General features: G+C 38.8%; 1 protein-coding gene and 1 non-coding gene across 4 annotated transcripts in view; one reads left to right on the forward strand and one right to left on the reverse strand.

Annotated features, from left to right (window-relative positions):
* The window catches only part of SPTBN1 (spectrin beta, non-erythrocytic 1), a 200220-nt gene that overhangs the window by 18039 nt on the left and 163306 nt on the right, over nucleotides 1-18875 (forward strand). The gene's annotated exons all lie outside the window — the stretch shown is intronic.
* LOC115511408 lies at nucleotides 13254-13360 on the reverse strand. The gene has a single exon (XR_003968051.1). It is a non-coding gene; the product is annotated as a U6 spliceosomal RNA (small nuclear RNA).

An 18875-nucleotide genomic window follows, 5' to 3' on the forward strand; every position in this document is an offset into this window, starting at 1 on the left:
GTAAAACTCCAAACTTTTTTTTTTTTTTAATCTCATGACTTACATTTTTCTGCTTATTCAGATGAATGGTATAGTAAAAAGAATGGAACATGTAGTTACATGAGTTCCATTTGTTAGCAATATGATCTTAGACAAATTATGTAATAGAGTTTTGGTTGTATCATGTGAAGGGGAGATGATGCCAAGGATGATGCCAGATGATGGTAGTTATCATCTACCAACTACCACTGTGTCAGTCTGTACACATTTCTGGCATTCAGTAAGTGATTCTATGTCCCTTACTGCCCACCTTCACTCCCCACCCTTGTCAACAAACAAACTAAATTTGGTCACTTCAAATTCGTCCATACCATGTTGTTTAGTTTTAACTCCCTCATCTTCATTGCTTAATGTAAGATTCAGTAGATCAAAGTGGCTTTCATAAAGATTCATTTTTATAAGCTTATTCTGCTGTCTATCCGCCCGTTCTTCTCATACATCTGTGTATTTATTTTGTCACTTCTAGTCAATTTATATAGCTCTATTTAAGACATTTCCCTTCCATAGTGTATCAAGCAGTTTAGGCTTGGTGTGTAGTAACAAACATCTCCAAAATCTCAGTGGCTCAAAGCCATAAAAGTGTATTTCTGATTCATGTTACATGTCCATCATAAGATGGCAGGGGGCTCTGCCTCACATTTTCTAGCTCAAGAACCCTGGCTGATAGGTCATAGAAAAGCCTTTGGCCAGAACTAGTCACATGACCTTGCCCAACTGCAAGGGGAGCAGGCAAATGTAATCCATCCATATGACCAGAAAGAGAAGAGACTGGGTATGTGTGATGATTAGAAGTTTTTGGGGCGCCTGGGTGGCGCAGTCGGTTAAGCGTCCGACTTCAGCCAGGTCACGATCTCGCGGTCCGGGAGTTCGAGCCCCGCGTCGGGCTCTGGGCTGATGGCTCAGAGCCTGGAGCCTGTTTCCGATTCTGTGTCTCCCTCTCTCTCTGCCCCTCCCCCGTTCATGCTCTGTCTCTCTCTGTCCCAAAAATAAATAAACGTTGAAAAAAAAAAAAAAAAAAAAAGAAGTTTTTGACCAAACCTAGATAACAGTGTAGGTCCTTTACATTGTCCATCAAGTTCTTTGAAGCACTAGCTTTGCAGTATGTTAACATGTATTATTTATGAAGAGAATGCTAGGCTAAGTAAAATGTAATAGGTTAGAACTTTTATAAGCTAATAGGTATTCTGAGGGAGAGGGAGAGAAATAAATATATGGTGTTTCCCAAATTTACCTGACCTTGGAATTCTTTTTTTTTTTTTTATAGTCTCTCTTAGGCTTAAGGTGTCATAAAATGTACTTGGGGTACACTAGTCTAGTATGAAACACAGAGCAAAAACTAGAGTTTCATTTTAATTATTACATAGACTAGGAAGAAGCTTTGTTTTTATTGTTAGAAGAGTTGCTTACTTGAAGAGTCTGATTTCTATTATGAATCAAATTGCAGGCCCTCAGTTTTTTAAAACAGTCTTTTTTAAAAATTTCATCATTATTGGTTATATGCCTGTGTTGAATCCATACGATTTTTTCTTCATTTAGTTGCTGTTGTGTTCCAAGCCTACCATTGGAAAGAGAAAGGTAAACAAACCGTGACCACACATCTTAGTTGTTAGAAAAGATTAAGTTGGTTTGAACAAATGACCCAAACGCATAGAATTTTTTTTATTGGCTTCAACATTTTTTGTGGGTTCCCTCTGAGTTTCCATAATAAATTTTCTAGAAGTTTTGACACTACTGAAATGAGAGCTCTGGTAAACAGAGACAACTTTTTTTGAGAGGTATTGCATATTTCTCTACCAAAAGGCTTTGGATTTAAACACAATATTTGTTGCCAGGGATTTTATGCCTGCATATGTAACAAATCTCAGTATATGGAAGCTTTCACTTAAATGTGGCTGTAAACTTCATGTAATAAAACTTTAGGTAAGGAGGTGCTCTTCCTGTTTCATGACTATGCATGAGTAAAACTTAATAATGACCAACTCTCCAGACCTTTGAGTTTATGGCTTTTTTGTTTTCTTTCGGTCTTTTTTTTTTTAATTGATGAATTCAGTTTTTATTAGAAATTGTATGAAATCCAGGCTGAGAATTGAGTTTTCATTTTGTCTTTTCTTTGTTTTTTTCCTTTGTGAGTGAAAAATTGCCCAGGGCAATTGTTTCCTGATGGGAAACATGCTTCTAAATCTTTCAGCTAACTCAGTAGCACCCTGCTGCCCATCCAGCCCCTTTACCACTGCCATTATAATCAGGACCTGGCCAGTAGTAAACCTGCCTTTTGAAGGTGACTAGGGACGATTTGAGGCAGGGAAAATCTTCTTTAGAGCCATGGTTCCATTATCCTTTTTGTTGATTTTAGTATCACTGTTGAAAAAGCATTCATGACCCATCACAAAAACATTAAAAAGCATTTTTCACATGGCCTAGGGCTGACAGAAGTCAAACTTAATATATCCGAGGAGTGTCACAAACATGAGAGCCATCCCTCTTTACCACAGGGCTGCTCCCAAGCCTACTCACGGGACCCTTGCCTGTGGCAGGTCTTCCCTGTGTTTGAAGACCTCAGATCTTATGTTAAATTTCAGTAAAGGTAGCCTTGGTGTAGGTCTGCTTTGGAGGGAGGATTGTTCATTTCCTTCAGGGAATAGTAATGTGGCCCCATCGTGGATCTTGTGGACCTGCTAGGAAGCCAGCTGTTAGGAAATTTTGTTGTAGAGTAATGTTTTCCCATTGCAGGCTGCAGCTCATGGTCAGAAAGATTGTAGAGAATACATAGAATTAGAAGCTTTAGAGCTGGGCAGGACCCTATGGATCTTAGTAGTCCATGCCTTTTGGGGAAAGAAGGAGACCAGCTCAGAGAGGCCAGGTAAAGCCACACAACCTGTTGGTAAGGGCTGAAATTGCCACCACTGCTTACTTGGGCCATTTTAAAACTATACATACATGGTGAGGCTACAAGTTAATGCTCATGTTTGCTGTTTTCACTCTGTCAAACTAGCATTAATGTTTAATGGGAAATATTTATTGGGAAAATAGATAGTGTTTTACCATAGATTAAAAAAAAATGAGAGAGTTGTTTGCTTTTGAATTAGGGAAAAAAAGAAAGCCCATTGTGTATGAAACTAAAAGTCGGCACATACAGCATACCCACCTTTCTCTTAATAGAAATAGCAAACACCTGTGTCCTGGCAGCTCAGGCTAGTCTGGAAGAAGGTGAAGGTCATTGTAAAGTAGAAAAGGATTTGGTTAAATATTGCTCGGATAAGCTGAATACGTTTAAAAATTTTCAGACCCAGGGATGTGAATAGAGGCTGACAGGAATTCTCTGTGCCCACAGTGGGTTTGTGTTGTATTTTATCAATGATTTAAAGGGGGATAAAGGACAGTTCTGAAAAACATGGTCTTACCAGTTCTACCCACATGGATTTGTCAGCATGCAGGAAATCTGGGGTATGATGGGGTGAAAGTAAAAAGAATAAATCCCATCATCCCAGTCTTCTGTGGAAGGTAAGACTTGGGAGGGTATCTTACAGTAGTTGAGTTCTGTTTCTGGAGCCACACTACCTGATGGAATCCTGCCTCTGCTGGTTATTGAGTGTGGGTCTTTGGTAAGTGACCAGGTAATTTATTGTCTAAACTGGGTAGTTTATGAGAGTGAAAGGGGGCCCTCTTAACAACTGTGTCAGGACAGCATGCATAAACTCGGATTGTCTGAGGCAAACCAGGTAATATGGTCATCCTAGGCTTATCAAATTATTCCATCTTTGTGTCTCAGTTTCTTCATGCTGTAAAATGGGAGTGATGATAGTTCTCACTTCTTGGGGGAATCAGATTAAGTCCAATAGAACATGTGAAGTGTTTTGAATGTTGCTTGGCACATAATAACTGTTCACTAAAGTCATCTATTAAAAAAACTATTATTTGGGATACTTAATTCACATGACAACCACTTACATATTCAGTTTACTTTCTGGTATCTTCATATTATTTCTCCATAGAAAATTTTGCTTTTAATTTTATTGATGGAATAATAACATTTACTAATGACTACTTCTATTTATGGCACCATCTCAAACTTAATTTACTTGATTTATCTGAGGCCTTTCTTCAGATAAAGGCCCTGAAACTAAAATTTACTGTTACTGTGCCAAATACCCAGGTATATGCACTTAGTTATATAATTAGCATCTGTGGTCCAGAGAAGGAAAGGCATTGGGACACATGTTTATCAGGTGGTGGCAAATTAGTGTTCACACTAGGGACACAGTTTTTATAGTTGGCCCTGAGAAATAGGAATGGTTGGATAGTTGATGGGGGGGCGGGGATGCCAAAACTAGGTCTCTTCCTTGACTCTCTCAAGCTGGATTTTCCCAGCACAGTGATGTGTCGGGTTGATAGATTTGGGAAAAACAAAGAAACCAGAATGCCCAGTTAAGTTTGAATTCCAGATAAACAACACATCTTTTTTAGTATAAATACGCCTTATGCAATATTTGGGGGTTACTTATACCAAAAATTAATTTTTTATCTGAAATTCATCTTCAGTTTGTCTTTCTTTGTTTATCTGGCCATCTAGTTATATAAAGAGCCTTTTTACCCTATTCAGTCTACCTCACATTCAGATATATATACAAAAGTATAGTCCAGTTGCTACTGTAAACTTTGTGTGAACTATAATATAAAAACGCCCATGTGTTTTAGTCTCCATTGGAATGGACAGTTGAGAAGTTGTTATAAGGAGCTGCTGCTGGGTACCCACCAACGCTAAGATGAAAAGGAATATCATCTGGTTTGCCACAGCAGCAGGGATTACATTTGCTCTGTGAGAACTTCTTGGCTGTGAATGTGGATGGACTTAAGCCAGCCCTTTCTCCTTGGAGGGGAGGCCGTTGGTTAAGGTGAATTGTTGAAGCCTTGGTCAACTCAAGTTCTTAGTTTTATGACTGAATTATGTTAGTAGTAATCAGGGAAAGTGGGGGAAGATGTAATTTTGGATCATTTATATTTCACCTCTCAGTAGAGGGAACAACTTACTGTCATTAAGAGTGACCTTCAAATATTCTTCCCATTAAAATCGCCTCTTCCTGTTTTTGACTTTCAGTACTACTGCCTAGAAAATGCTGGTGAATTTTTTGCATCAGCCTTGGAACTCTGTCAGCATTCCACCTGAAGGGCACTGTGTGCCTTTGGGAAATGTTGATTGGAAGATTAGAGGCTGTGGGAACTTGAGTGACTGTTTGCATTTTTTTATACTCTGGGTATAATGCCTCTGTTAAGTCAAGCCTCAGAAACAGAGCTGCACCAGGTTAATGATACACTTGATGAAATTAGTAATGGCAAGTGAAGGTTGACATTGTGCCCACCCGAGAAGAGCGAGCCAGAAGACATGGGTTTTGGAGTGATACTGGCTTTTTAATTACTGCCATTTAAAAAGTTTCGTGTGCTCCATGAAAAGGCACAAGTGTCAGGTTACTCTTTGAAGAAAAACCAACAGTGGCAAGAGCTTGCTGTCAGACGCAGATAGTATGTGGCTGAGTTAGCCAAGGAAAAATAATCCACTTAGAGCTGTTTATTCAAAGTGCTAGATTTGGAGGTGCATTTTGTTGCTAATTGGTGCCTTTCCAGAAAATAAATTACTTGTATGTAAAGACACAGGCTAGCCAAGCTCTGGATGCTGATAGTTATTTTGAAAAACTCTTTTCCTTCCTTGTTTTACTTTCCTTTTTGAGCTCTTTCCTTTTCTACTCCTTGCTTTCTTTAGCGGCCCATTCCTTTTGGACATGGTTTTGCTCTTGAAGGAATTCTTCTAAATTTGTCCTCGTGTCTTGGGATTGATTTGCATGATGGGGAGAATATTTGACCCAATTGTTTACATAGCTTAGTGTTTGTCAGTGTTTTGTTGGATGAGGATTGGCTATTAATGGTAGAAATTTTCGCATTTTAGAGCAGTGATACTCCTTCTTGTCAGCACATTGACATCACCTGAGGAGCCTTTAAAAATGCAGATGTCTGGGTCCCACCCCAACAAAATTTGCTTTTATCATCTGGTGGTAAAATGAGCACTGGGACTTTTAAGAGCTCGCCAGGTGATTGAAACATACAGCCCAGTTTGCATATTACTCTTAGCTCTCAGAATTACGACTCTAGCGTATGCTGTCCAGCAGGGTAGCCATGAGCCTTATGTGGCAACTTACATTTATGTTAATTAAAGGTAACTAAAACTAAAAATTCAGTTCCTCAGTCACACTGGCCACATTTCAAGTGCTCAATAGCCACATAAGTCTCATGGCTACTGTTTTGGACAGTGAAGATATAGAATGTTTCCAACATGGCAGAAAGTTTAGATTCAGGCTCTCTCTGTAGGATGTCAGCAAAACAGGGAGAAGCCATGAACATTGGAGAGTTCTGACACAGGAAAGACAGACTTGGAATAGAGCTAATCCAGCAGGACCTGCCAGTACCGAATTACCACATACGTTTTTAGCAGCCTTTTTCTCAATGGCCTTTTGGCACCAGAAGTCTTGCAGCAGTTGGTGAGATGGATTATGTGTCGCATCTTGCTGAAAGGCCCTGTTTAAAGCAGGCTGGCCTGCCCGGGTGTGGTGAGGGTGAAGGGCAGGAAAATGTGAACTCTGAGGAGTCCAGGGCCAGGAAGGAGAGAATTAAGCTTTATTTTCTGCAGAGCTGAAGAATGCCCTTTAAGGGACTAAAGCCTGAGAATTTGGGGTAAAACTAGGTGAGAGGCAAAAAATCTCTTCTGTTGAAGAAATACCTTCCCCAGTTGTTTGCCGTCTCAGCTGAACTCTCAGATGTGGGAGAGAAGGGTGGTGCTAGCTCATATTTCCAGTGAAATTTCCATTGTGGGTTCCCATGTTCTGGAGGGAGGGCAGATGGAGGTTAAGAGAATGGGATCAGACTAGATCATTTTTATTCAGACATGTCACATAAAATCCAAGTACGGTAGGGTTAAGGAAAAGAGAAAACGGTAGAGGCAAAATGTAGTATGCCGAAGGATGTAGATTTTCTAAATGATGCTTTCTTCAGGCAAACCCTCTTTCTAGAATCTGCCTTCTTTCCGAAATCTACTTCTTTTCATTTTATTGTTTATTTTTGGCAGTATGTTGAATTCTGTTCCTCTTCTCATCCCAGAGTTCTGTTCCTTGCTTCATTATAAAAGGTGGCATGTCACATGTCCTGCATGGTTACACAAGCTGAGTGTGAGTGTGTGGATGATCTCTTGGGACCCTCTTCCTCAGATTTCAGTGTTGTGCATTATCTCATCCTAGCGGCTTCTTTGTGATTTATAGTTTCCTCCTTCCCCTCACCATTAAAAAAAAAGTCCTATCTCTTGTTATATTTTTGGCTACAGAATAACTCCAGATGGTACATTTTGTATAGGGGGAAAATAACAGAATTTTTCACACTTTCTGTGAATTATTTTCCTACTTTCAATTTTAATGAAGTTATTAATCTTACAAAGGACTCATTTGTAAAGACACTAATCATGAACAAACACACTTGTGTACAGTATTTAATTCCACTGGCAAAAATTAAGAATATTATTACCCTTACGCCTTTGTATTATTTGTTACCGTCTTACATCTTTAGCATCAGATGCTAAGGTAATAATCCATTTTTCTAGAAATGGAATGAGTGCCAAAAGTGGGATCAAATAAAATGATGTAATCGAAAGTACTTGGAAAAATACATGGCAATATAGAGATTAAGTTACTGATTTTTACAGTTATAATTCTGAGTTGAGAGCTGATATGTTTCAAATGATGAAGAGCTTTTGCAAAGAGCATGCATACAGAAATCCCTAAGTGGGCATGTTTTGCAAAATATTACTGAGTATGTGGATTATTTATAGAAAATGTTCTTTACTTTGAAATGATCTTTTCTCTGTGGTTTTGAATCAGTTGGATTTTTCTGGATCAAAGAGAGGACCTATGATCTATTCTTTGAGCCTGAAATAGTTTTAATCCTCACTGTGTTTCTATATGAATACAAGGAACGCTTTAGCATTCGTCATCCATTCTGATCTCACAGAGCCATCCCAAGAATCTGTTTAACTTTTCTGGTTGATGATGCAGAGAACAGAAAACAACTTTCAGACATTTTCTAAACAGATCTTTTAATTCCCCAAATATTTAAAGGGTCTTCTCTGGTCGTGCTCTTAATTCAGGTAGCGCCACGTAAAAGGGAAACTAGGTAGGACATCTGAACAATCTTGAAATTACTGAAGTGGTGGCAAGAAACTTCTTTCAAAAGTCAGTTTTCCAGAAATTTCTGATTGGGAATAAGCACTTTAAAATAACTGAATTCTCTCATTAATCTGCTACATCTTAGTTTTCCCTCAGTAGTGGATATGTTTATAAGGTTGCTTCCGCAGCCTAGATGGGCATGGAGCTTCAGTTGGAATGTTGAATACTTCCCATTGCTGGGCTCTGTGCTGGCACCAGTTCTGCCCTCATGGGACAAGTGTTCAGAGGAGGAAATAGGGAACCAGTGATGAGTCCTTGTCATTGGTGTAACTGTGGACATAGAATTGACATGTCTTATTTAGGTAGGTGACAGATATGAGGGGATAGGGACAGCTTTCTGAAGGATGATGACCTGAGATGACTCTGGGAGAATGAATGGTGTTAGCTGGAAATATTAGGGGGTGGAGAAGTCCCACCCGAGGGAACAGCATGCACACAGCCATGGAGAAAGAAGATAGTGTGCTTTGGGGAAGTGTTCTGCTATGGCTGGCGTGGAGGGACTGTGTTGAATGTGGTTGAAGCAAGATGAAAGAGGTCTTACATACATTGAAATGAGGTTTTACCTCAAAGATGAAGCGGGAGGCTTTGAAAGATTTTAGGCAAGTCTGTGTATTTTTCAAAGCTCACTTGAATTCCAGGATGGAAGAGAATAAATTTTTGTAGGGCACAATGGCAGAGTAGGCCATAATTCTGTCAAGAAACACTGAGGGACTTTACCAAAGTCAGGGTGATAGCTCATAATATTTAGGGGGGTCCAGAGAAACTGTTAATAATAAACCTGACTGACAGCAAAAACTGAATCCCCAAGGCATCGTGTCTGTCACTGTGAGGTTTTACCTTCACGTAGTCATACATTATGAAGAGTCTCCAAATCTATATTCAGTGGTTAAAGATTGTCCACATTATTAACAATTCTTTATAGTTTTCAAATATGATGACAATTAGAAAATTGTAGATATTATGATTTGAACTATTGTGGTGGTCAACATTCTTTTTTTTTTAATTGTTTTTTTTTTAATGTTTATTTATTTTTGAGACAGAGAGAGACAGAGCATAGTGGGGGAGGAGCAGAGAGAGAGAGGGAGACACAGAATCCGAAGCAGGCTCCAGGCTCTGAGCTGTCAGCACAGAGCCCAACGCGGGGCTCAAACTCACAAACCGTGAGATCATGACCCGAGCCAAAGTCAGACGCTTATCTGACTGAGCCACCCAGGCGCTTCTGTGGTGGTTAACATTCTTGATGAAGAACTGATTGGAAATTGTTGATCATATTATGTAAGAATAATTTTTAACTTTTTAATTTTTTAAAATTTACTGAGAGAGTAAAAGAGCATGTTAGTGGGGGAGGAGCAAAAGGAGAGAATCTTAAGGAGGTTCCATGCTTAGTGCTGAGACCAACTCTGAGCTCAGTCTCAAAGTCGTGAGATCATGACCTGAACCAAAATCAGCAGACGCTTAACTGACCGAGTCACCCATGTGCCCCTGTGAGAATAGTCTTTTAGAGTAAATATGTACCTGAGGAATCTCATGGAAAGTAAAATTTTAAACATCATATTTTAAGTGTCTTATAGCCATGTACCATTTAAAGTAATTTTCTTGAAACTTCTCTGGTTTGAAGAATCATTTTTAAGTAGCTGACTTCTGATTTTTCTCTTTTCTAAATCCAAATTGTCTTATTAGAGTCTTTGCTTATAGACCCTTAAAGAAACAGGCATTCCATATTGCTGGTGACCATAGTTAAGTTCTTAGATTCTGTTTCCAGAGAAATAATGTGGTACTTTAAGGGCTTAAAAAAAACCCAACAACCCTGTAAAATATTTGTTTTGAGAAATACATAATTAAAGAAAAAATTTATGATTAGGAAAGTAATACATTTAAGAATTTTCCTGTGATCCTGATGCTATTCTATCCCCTGTTAACATTTTGATAAATGTCCTTCTTCCTGGTCTTGTTTATTCATACTTGCTCACATACATACAACCACATAATTATACTTTTGTTTTTATATAATTATGTTCCCTTTGTTATGTCATGAGTTGTGTCCATTTAAAAAATTTTTTTTGAACATTTTTTTTCATGGCTATGTAAAGTACCCATGGCTATGTAAAGTACTCTTATTACTGGGCATTTAGGTTGTCTTCACCTTTTTTTCTGCTATAAAAAGCCCTGTGATGAGCATTACTGAATTCAAACTTTTATCTGAATTCTCGTTTTTCTGAAGATTTCTAAGAGGGGAATGCCTAGATCTAAGGAGTTTTATTTAACACCTGTTCTAAGGTTATGTGTTCCCAGGACCTCCTTGCAGGTGTCTGTTTGACTTCCTCCTTCCTATGACAGATAGCTTCAAGCTTAAGCAAGCTTGATTTGGGTTTTGTTACTTGAACGGTTTGTTTCCCTAACATTAAAAAAAATGTTCATTTATTTATTTTGAGAGGGAGGGAGGGAGGGAGAGAGAGAGAGAAAGAGAAAATCCCAAGCAGTGCAGACCCTGACACAGGGCTTGAGAGAGAGAGAGAAAGAGAGAGAGAGAAAATCCCAAGCAGCACAGAGCCTGACACAGGGCTTGATCTCACCAACCACAAGATCATGACCTGAGCGAAATCAAGAGTAGGATGCTTGACTGACTGAGCCACCCAGGCTCTCCCCTGGTTCTGTAACATTTATGTAAAATCACAGTGGTCTTTGTGCTGAGGAATCATGGGCATGCGTGTTAGGTCTCAAGCAAAGATACTCCCAGCCTGCAATAGAAATGTACTTGACTGCTGTGTAGAATTCCCTTTCTTTTCATCTGGAATGAGAATGAGATTTATTGGTTTGTATAAACTAGAGCAGAAGGGTTAATAGAAATAATAAAAGTTGTCAGACTGTTTAGCTCTATTATGCTTTTATACTTAGAGTCCTTTAAATCTGTTTAGAAAATTGTTGTGTAGTGTAAAGCATCCACAGAATATTGAATACAGTGTTTACCAGTGAAAACCCAATCTTTTGAAGTTTGGATAGAACCAAGGAGCAGTTTTCTTACAATTTCCTCTGTGTTCCAGATTACTCTTATTTTTGTATTCTACAAATGTATGCTTCTATCTGTTCTGAATTTAAATAGGTTTAAGTTGGGGGGAGGGTCCTAGACTAAGAATGTTTCCATGTAGAATTGCTTTTTCTATTTTTAGCTCAAGTTGTATTTACTGCAGAATAGTCGTTTAAACAAGAGGCCCTTAACTCTCACATCTAATTTTGAATGCCAGTAGAATAGGGTGACTATCAAAGGCACAGAAAGTTAGCATAACTTCCCCAAAGTCACATGAGTGGGTTACTGTCTTTTCTCGGAACATATAAAAAGAAAGGGTCCTTCTTCAAGACTGATAGAATCACAGTGTCATGCTCTTTCTCGCAACACCACTGTAGAGAATTACAGAGAAAGAAGCAATTAAATGGTGCCATCCAAATCCTGAAAAGAATGAGGCTCAATGTAGGGGAATTGGGCAGTGGATAGAGTGCGAATTTTTGTATAACTGTAATTGATATAGGCATGACTCATTTGAAGTTAAAAAAAATACTTCAGATGTGAAGACTGAATTTTAAAAGTTACAGAGAATGATTATTCACATTATAAAATGACTCATCCCTTATAAAAGGGATTTATTATCTTTCTTTTAAAAGGATATTCCCCTAGTGCATTTGGGTACTTGTCTGCTCATTGTCTTTTGTTTTGTTTTGTTTTTTTAATTAAATTAGAATACTCCATGATTCAGTTTCTTAAAAAACTTACACTATGACCTATGATATGACCCAGGTGTTCCACTCCTAAGACATTTACCCAAGAGACATGAAAGCACGTATCGACACAAAAATTTGTATACAAATGTTCGTAGCAGCTTTATTTGTAGTAGCCCCAAACCAGAAACAGCTCAAATATCCATCACAGGTGAATGTGTAAATGAACTGTGTTGTATCTGTACAATGGAATACTACCCAGCTATATAAAAAAAAAAAAAAAGTATTGCTGTGTATAACAACAGGGCTGAATCTCAAAGTAATTATGAAGAAGACAGAAAAATTTCATACTGTGTGATCCCATTATTAGAGAATATGTAAACTAATCTATAGTGACAGAAAGCAGATGTGTGGTTGTCTGGGGGGTGGGGGAGTGTGAATACATGGAGGTGGGACAAGAGGATGGACTACAGTGGGGTATGAGGAAACTTTTTGGAGCGATGGATGTGCTCATTGATTGTGGTGATGGCTTCACAGGTGTATACATATGCCAAAACTTCTCAAACTGTGTAATTTATATATGTGCCATTCATTGTATTTCTTTTTTTTTTCAATATATGAAATTTATTGTCAAATTGGTTTCCATACAACACCCGTTGCTCATCCCAAAAGGTGCCCTCCTCAATACCCATCACCCACCCTCCCCTCCCTCCCACCCCCATCAACCCTCAGTTTGTTGTCAGTTTTTAAGAGTCTCTTATGCTTTGGCTCTCTCCCACTCTAACCTCTTTTTTTTTTCCTTCCCCTCCCCCATGGGTTTCTGTTAAGTTTCTCAGGATCCACATAAGAGTGAAACCATATGGTATCTGTCTTTCTCTGTATGGCTTATTTCACTTAGCATCACACTCTGCAGTTCCATCCACGTTGCTACAAAGGGCCATATTTCGTTCTTTCTCATTGCCCTGTAGTACTCCATTGTGTATATAAACCACAATTTCTTTATCCATTCGTCAGTTGATGGACATTTAGGCTCTTTCCACAATTTGGCTATTGTTTAGAGTGCTGCTATAAACATTGGGGTACAAGTGCCCCTATGCATCAGTACTCCTATATCCCTTGGGTAAATTCCTAGCAGTGCTATTGCTGGGTCATAGGGTAGGTCTATTTTTACTTTTCTGAGGAACCTCCACACTGTTTTCCAGAGTGGCTACACCAATTTGCATTCCCACCAACAGTGTAAGAGGGAAAAATATGGAACGCTTCACGAATTTGCATGTCATCCTTGCGCAGGGGCCATGCTAATCTTCTCTGTATCGTTCTAATTTTAGTATATGTGCTGCCAAAGCAAGCACTCATTGTATTTCTTTTTTTTTTTTTTTAATTTTTTTTTCAACGTTTATTTATTTTTGGGACAGAGAGAGACAGAGCATGAACGGGGGAGGGGCAGAGACAGAGGGAGACAGAATCGGAAACAGGCTCCAGGCTCTGAGCCATCAGCCCACAGCCTGACACGGGGCTCGAACTCCCGGACCGCAAGATCGTGACCTGGCTGAAGTCGGATGCTTAACCGACTGCGCCACCCAGGCGCCCCTCATTGTATTTCTTATATGTCAACTATACCTCAGTAAGTCCCCTCTCCTCCTGCCTACTGGTTCTACCACTCTTTTGCATCCCTCCCAACCCACTCAAAGTCAAGAACGTGGGCAAGAATGGGCCAGCATTGTAGTCTGGAGTACAGAATGCTGTGCTAGATATGGGCATAGGGGTACAATGAAGACACCTGCAGGAGGTGATCTTGAGCTGATTAGGAGAGAGGGGTGTTACATCTGAATCTGGGAATGTCTGGAATGAAGGTATATGTGGTCATTCCAGGGGATGAGACTGGGGGAAAGCAGGGGCCTTGTGTGCTTATCGGAGAGTTTGACCAATGTTGAAAGCCCTGGAGCATCACTGATGGCTGGTAAGTAGGGGGAAAGACAAAATCAGCTCAAAGCCCTTGCCCATATCTGGGAAAATGAGGCAAGAATATCAGGTTCAGAGCTCAAGGAACCCATAGGAGATGCTACTCCCCAGTCCAAAAAATGTTCCTGCCAGAGAACCTTGTTATCCAAGAGGGGACTATCTTGCCAGGCTCTGCTCTGTCCAAGAAACTGCATACCACATTGGAATCCCACCTGTACAAATACTTAAAATTTTTCATTTCAAAAATCAAAGTGTTCTTTGTAGGAACTAAGAAAAATAGGGGTTTTTTTTAAAGAAAAATGAGAAAAATTAAATTGCTTTTCATACCACCAGCCAGTGCTTACTTTTAACATTTTGGTGTATACTCTTCCAGCTGAAGGTATGTTTTCAAAAAAAAAAAAAAAAAGAATCATAACATACTCATTTTGTTACCTGCTATTTCATCTGATAATTGTCCCATATTTTACATATATCTATAAAATATCATTGTTTTTATTTTAGGCTTGAAAGTCTACATATTTTTTATGTATGTGAGTGTGTGTGTATATATGTGTATGTGTGTGTCTGTGTATATATATGTGTGTGTGTGTTTGTGTGTGTGTGTATCATTATTTATTTAACCAAGCTCTTTTTGGGAATTTTGTTGTTGTTGTTAAAACATTTTTTAAATTCTGAGAACATGAGGATTTTTTTTTTTTTAATTTTTTTTTTCAACGTTTATTTATTTTTGGGACAGAGAGAGACAGAGCATGAACGGGGGAGGGGCAGAGAGAGAGGGAGACACAGAATCGGAAACAGGCTCCAGGCTCCGAGCCATCAGCCCAGAGCCTGACGCGGGGCTCGAACTCATGGACCGCGAGATCGTGACCTGGCTGAAGTCGGACGCTTAACCGACTGCGCCACCCAGGCGCCCCGAGGATTTTATTTTTAAAAAGGAAAATAAAGAATCCGTAGTTTATTAAAATTTTATTCAAACATGTATTTTTTTTTAATGTTACAGAGAAATAGCCTTGGTCTACTGGATGTTAAAACCAAATGAAGGGGAGGGAGGTCCATTTCTAGAATTACACATGGGTACATACAGTGGTTCTTTGTTATCCAGTGATAATTATTTCATCTGTGCTGTTCGCAAAAAGCAGCCACTGATGTGAATTCTGTTGTTTCAAAGGAAGATTTCTTCCTTATCAGAAATAAGTTAAAAAGTAATAAATACCAGAAATAAGTTAAAAAGTATAAATAACAGTAATAGTTAACTTTTTTTAATGTTCTATGTATTGTAAATATTTTATGTGCATTATTTCCTTTGATTCTCAAAACAGTTCTATGGAATATAGGTTCAATGATTATTTCTGTTTTACAGATAAATTAACTGAAGCACAGAGAGGCTAGTAGCTTACCCAAATAAGTGATTCATTTAGATTATGAAAACATACTCAGTGTCACGTCATTCGTGCGCACAGACATGCAAATTAAAATAATACTGCAATACTAATTTATAGACCTGGAGTGATCTTAACCATAACACTTGAGGAGGCTGATCAGGGGAGAGGGGAAACAGGCCCTCTTGTATAATAATCCTGGTGGGAAAGTGCCTTTCTGTAGGGCAATAGATTGCTCTTCTAGAAATTTATCCTAAGAAAATAATGGGCAAGGTTACAATGATATTACCACATTTATATAAAAAAAAAATACTGAGCATAGTTGTCCCCTAAGTTGTGTCTTATAGGGACTTGGTTAAATAGATTATAGCATATCCATACTGTAGAAAATTGCTCAGCTATTGGAGATGATGATTTGGGCATGTGTTTACAGAAATAGGTGCTGAGGAAATAGTAAATAGGGGTAAACATACAGTGTGGAACATGAGGATCCAACATCTGTGTCCACTTTGAGCTCTTGGTTGTGGGTATTTGGCTGCCATGAGGAGCCAGCATACCTGGCTTCCTCTGTTTTCTGTCGTGCCGGAGAAACTAGTCCTCTTTTGACCCAGAGAATGCATGTCCTTTCAAGGAACCCCTGAAGTTTCTGTGGGGAACTGAAGTTCTGAAAATAACTGAAAAGTTCTGAAAAGTTTCTGAAAATAAGTAGGAGAAGAAGGAAGAGGAATGATGAATATCTTTCATTTAACAGATGCAGAAGCAGAATTTTACAACTGGGAAGTCCAGCCATAGCAGAGCTATGAATTTGTTTGGTTTCTCCAGCCCGTGTGTAAGCCCACTTGAGTACCTTTCCTCTTCCCGTGAGACTCGCTCCACCCTATAAGTTTTCCTCTTTACCTCTTTATTGTTATGGCTGTTGGTGCTAGGACTTGACTTTTGTCCTACCGGAATTTACCTCTCCAGGGTTTCATCTTCCCTCAAGTCCTTGTGGATTCGGATGTTGTATTGAACAAGGATTCAGTGTGTTACTGTTCTTAGGGTGATTGAACTTTCACAACTGCCTTTTTCTTAAAAGTGTAACTATTTCGGGAATTGGCAGAAATCGTAACACCTCCCCACCCAACCCCCCCACCTTCATGGCAGCTCACCATGAATCCTTCTCCAAGACATAGAACTGCCTTGATATCAAGAACTTTCTTATGTTACAGAAAGAACCTTCTGTGGTTCATTTTGAAAAATATCTGTAAATATTTTGAGAACTGAATTTTGGGAATGGCTACCCTCTGGCTGAACTCTGCTTACAAAATCCATAAATACAGGGTTTCAGTCTTTCACAGCAGGACAGGTGCAAGTGTGTGCCAGTGAGTTTACAGCCAGAGACCATTCTGCAAACATCCTGCCAAGAGAAGAGTTGAGAATAACAAGGGAAAAAAAAAAGAGTTTCTGGTTGGCTTTCTTGTTGAAGACATTCGTCAAGAGTCATGCTGCTGTCAACTTGCTTTTATGTATTTTTGCTTAAAGAGAAGGTGTTAGAGTCCCTATTGGAAAAACCCTTTGTGTTGTTTTATTAGGTTAGGTTAGGCCTGGAGATGGGACCTTAGGTCTGGAGGTAAACCCAAATCAAGGAGGCAGCAATAGAATTTTGCCTAAGAGCATAGATTGGTGCCTCCATTGGGGCTTTCTGCAGTGATGAAAGTATTCTCTGTTTGTGCTGTTCAATACTGTAGCCATGATCCACATGTGCATATGGCTAGGACTGAGGAGTTGAATTTTAAATTTTATTTAATTTTATTTAAATTTAAATAGCCACATGTGGCTTGTTGCAACCATACTGGATGGCATAGGATAGTAGACTCACAATCTGGACTACTTGGGTTCAAATCCCAACTCCACTAGCTTTGACCTTTGACCTGTGCCATAATTTTCTCATCCATAAAATACAAAAGATAATAGTCCCTACCTCATAAAGGTTATTTGAGGCTTAGGCCGGCACACAGAGCTATGTATGTGTTAAATGATGCAAATATACATACCTCTATAAAGTTAAAAATTAAAGCCCGATCCACATTGTATTTTCTTTCAAGAAGCTCCCAAGCATCAATGATCAGTGCAATTTTCTTAAAACCCTTTAAATACTATGGAGATGAGTGCTTACTTTTTGCCAAGTGCTATGCTGGGTGCTGGAGATAAACATTGTGGGACAAAAGAGACCTTGTTTTTATTCCTCATCCTAATGAAATAGGTAACGTTCTAGCAGAGTATTCTCATCTGATGGATATGGAACTTTAGATCGGGATAGGACTATAGAAGTGTAGGGTGAGTAAATGTTTCAGTGTAGACTCAGAAACTTGCAGCGGCTGTGCCTGCTCCTGGCTGACGAGTTGGGCTTTCAGCTCTCATCTTCTTACTGCTGACTCATGCTTCCCATTGCACCTGTGGGGCCAGGTGTGACTTGAGCCGCTCATTTCCTGCTTCATGAACCTGGATGTGAGGTTACTGTGTGTTCTCTTATGTAAAGGATTGATGTCTCAATTCTCAGATGATGATCCTTCTCCTATTTGGAATCTTATTTATAAGATAGTGGCAATATGATTTAGTAGTTTGGGGTTTGTTTTAATTTTTATCCTTAACGAAATAAAAGTCAAAACCCTTGTTGGTTGCTCCATTTTTTTTGGTTGGTTGTTTAACTTAACCGGTTCATGAGATTGAAAAGTCTCTGCTGGACCATGTCATTGTCACTACATTGGTTTGTATAAACTTAAAAAAATAATAATATAAAGTCCCAACATTTATAAACTACTAAAAGTGAGAGGCTTTTAAACCATAATTGATTTGACAACAAGTGGACATATGAAGGCAGGTTGACTGTTGGTTTGCCTCTCGATTCACTTTCAGCACTTGCTAAAAAGTGGAAGGAGGGGAAGAGAATGGACCGGTTTGCTTTACATACGAAAAGTATTAAAATGTCAGCCACTGACAGAAGAAAAATTGTTTAAAGTTAAGTCTCTAAATGATGTCCTAAAAACACACATTGGTAATTATCTAATTAAACTAATAAAGGCTACAGGTAATAGAAGTAATATGGGGCATTTTCTGGCAGATAAACCTTCGGGAACATTCACATCTGCACATGGTTATGAAGCCCTGTTGTTCCTTCACCTTCTCTTTTCCTTAGCCCACATTTCTCACTATGAACTAATAGTACATAACAATAAAACCCTGGACAGCAGCCAACACAGAGTTTGGCTAACTTTGAGAGTGTTTGTGAAAGTTGAAAAAGCAATGCAGCTGTTATACTGGGTACTTTCCAATGGAGAATATGTTTTCCAGATGAAAGAGCAAATAGTAATTTAAATGTAATCAGTATTTTTGGCATCTTGGTATTATAATTCTTTTCACTTTTTGTTATGTTAATTGTTCATTTCTTAGAATTTGTTTTGTACTTTTCTGTGGTCTATAATAGACTAAAAATGAGGGAATGAACGAATGTTTTAGCCAGTTGTTCTTTGTTTTAAAAGAAAACAAA

This window comes from Lynx canadensis, chromosome A3 (assembly GCF_007474595.2).
Source record: "Lynx canadensis isolate LIC74 chromosome A3, mLynCan4.pri.v2, whole genome shotgun sequence".
Taxonomy (NCBI): Eukaryota; Metazoa; Chordata; class Mammalia; order Carnivora; family Felidae; genus Lynx; species Lynx canadensis.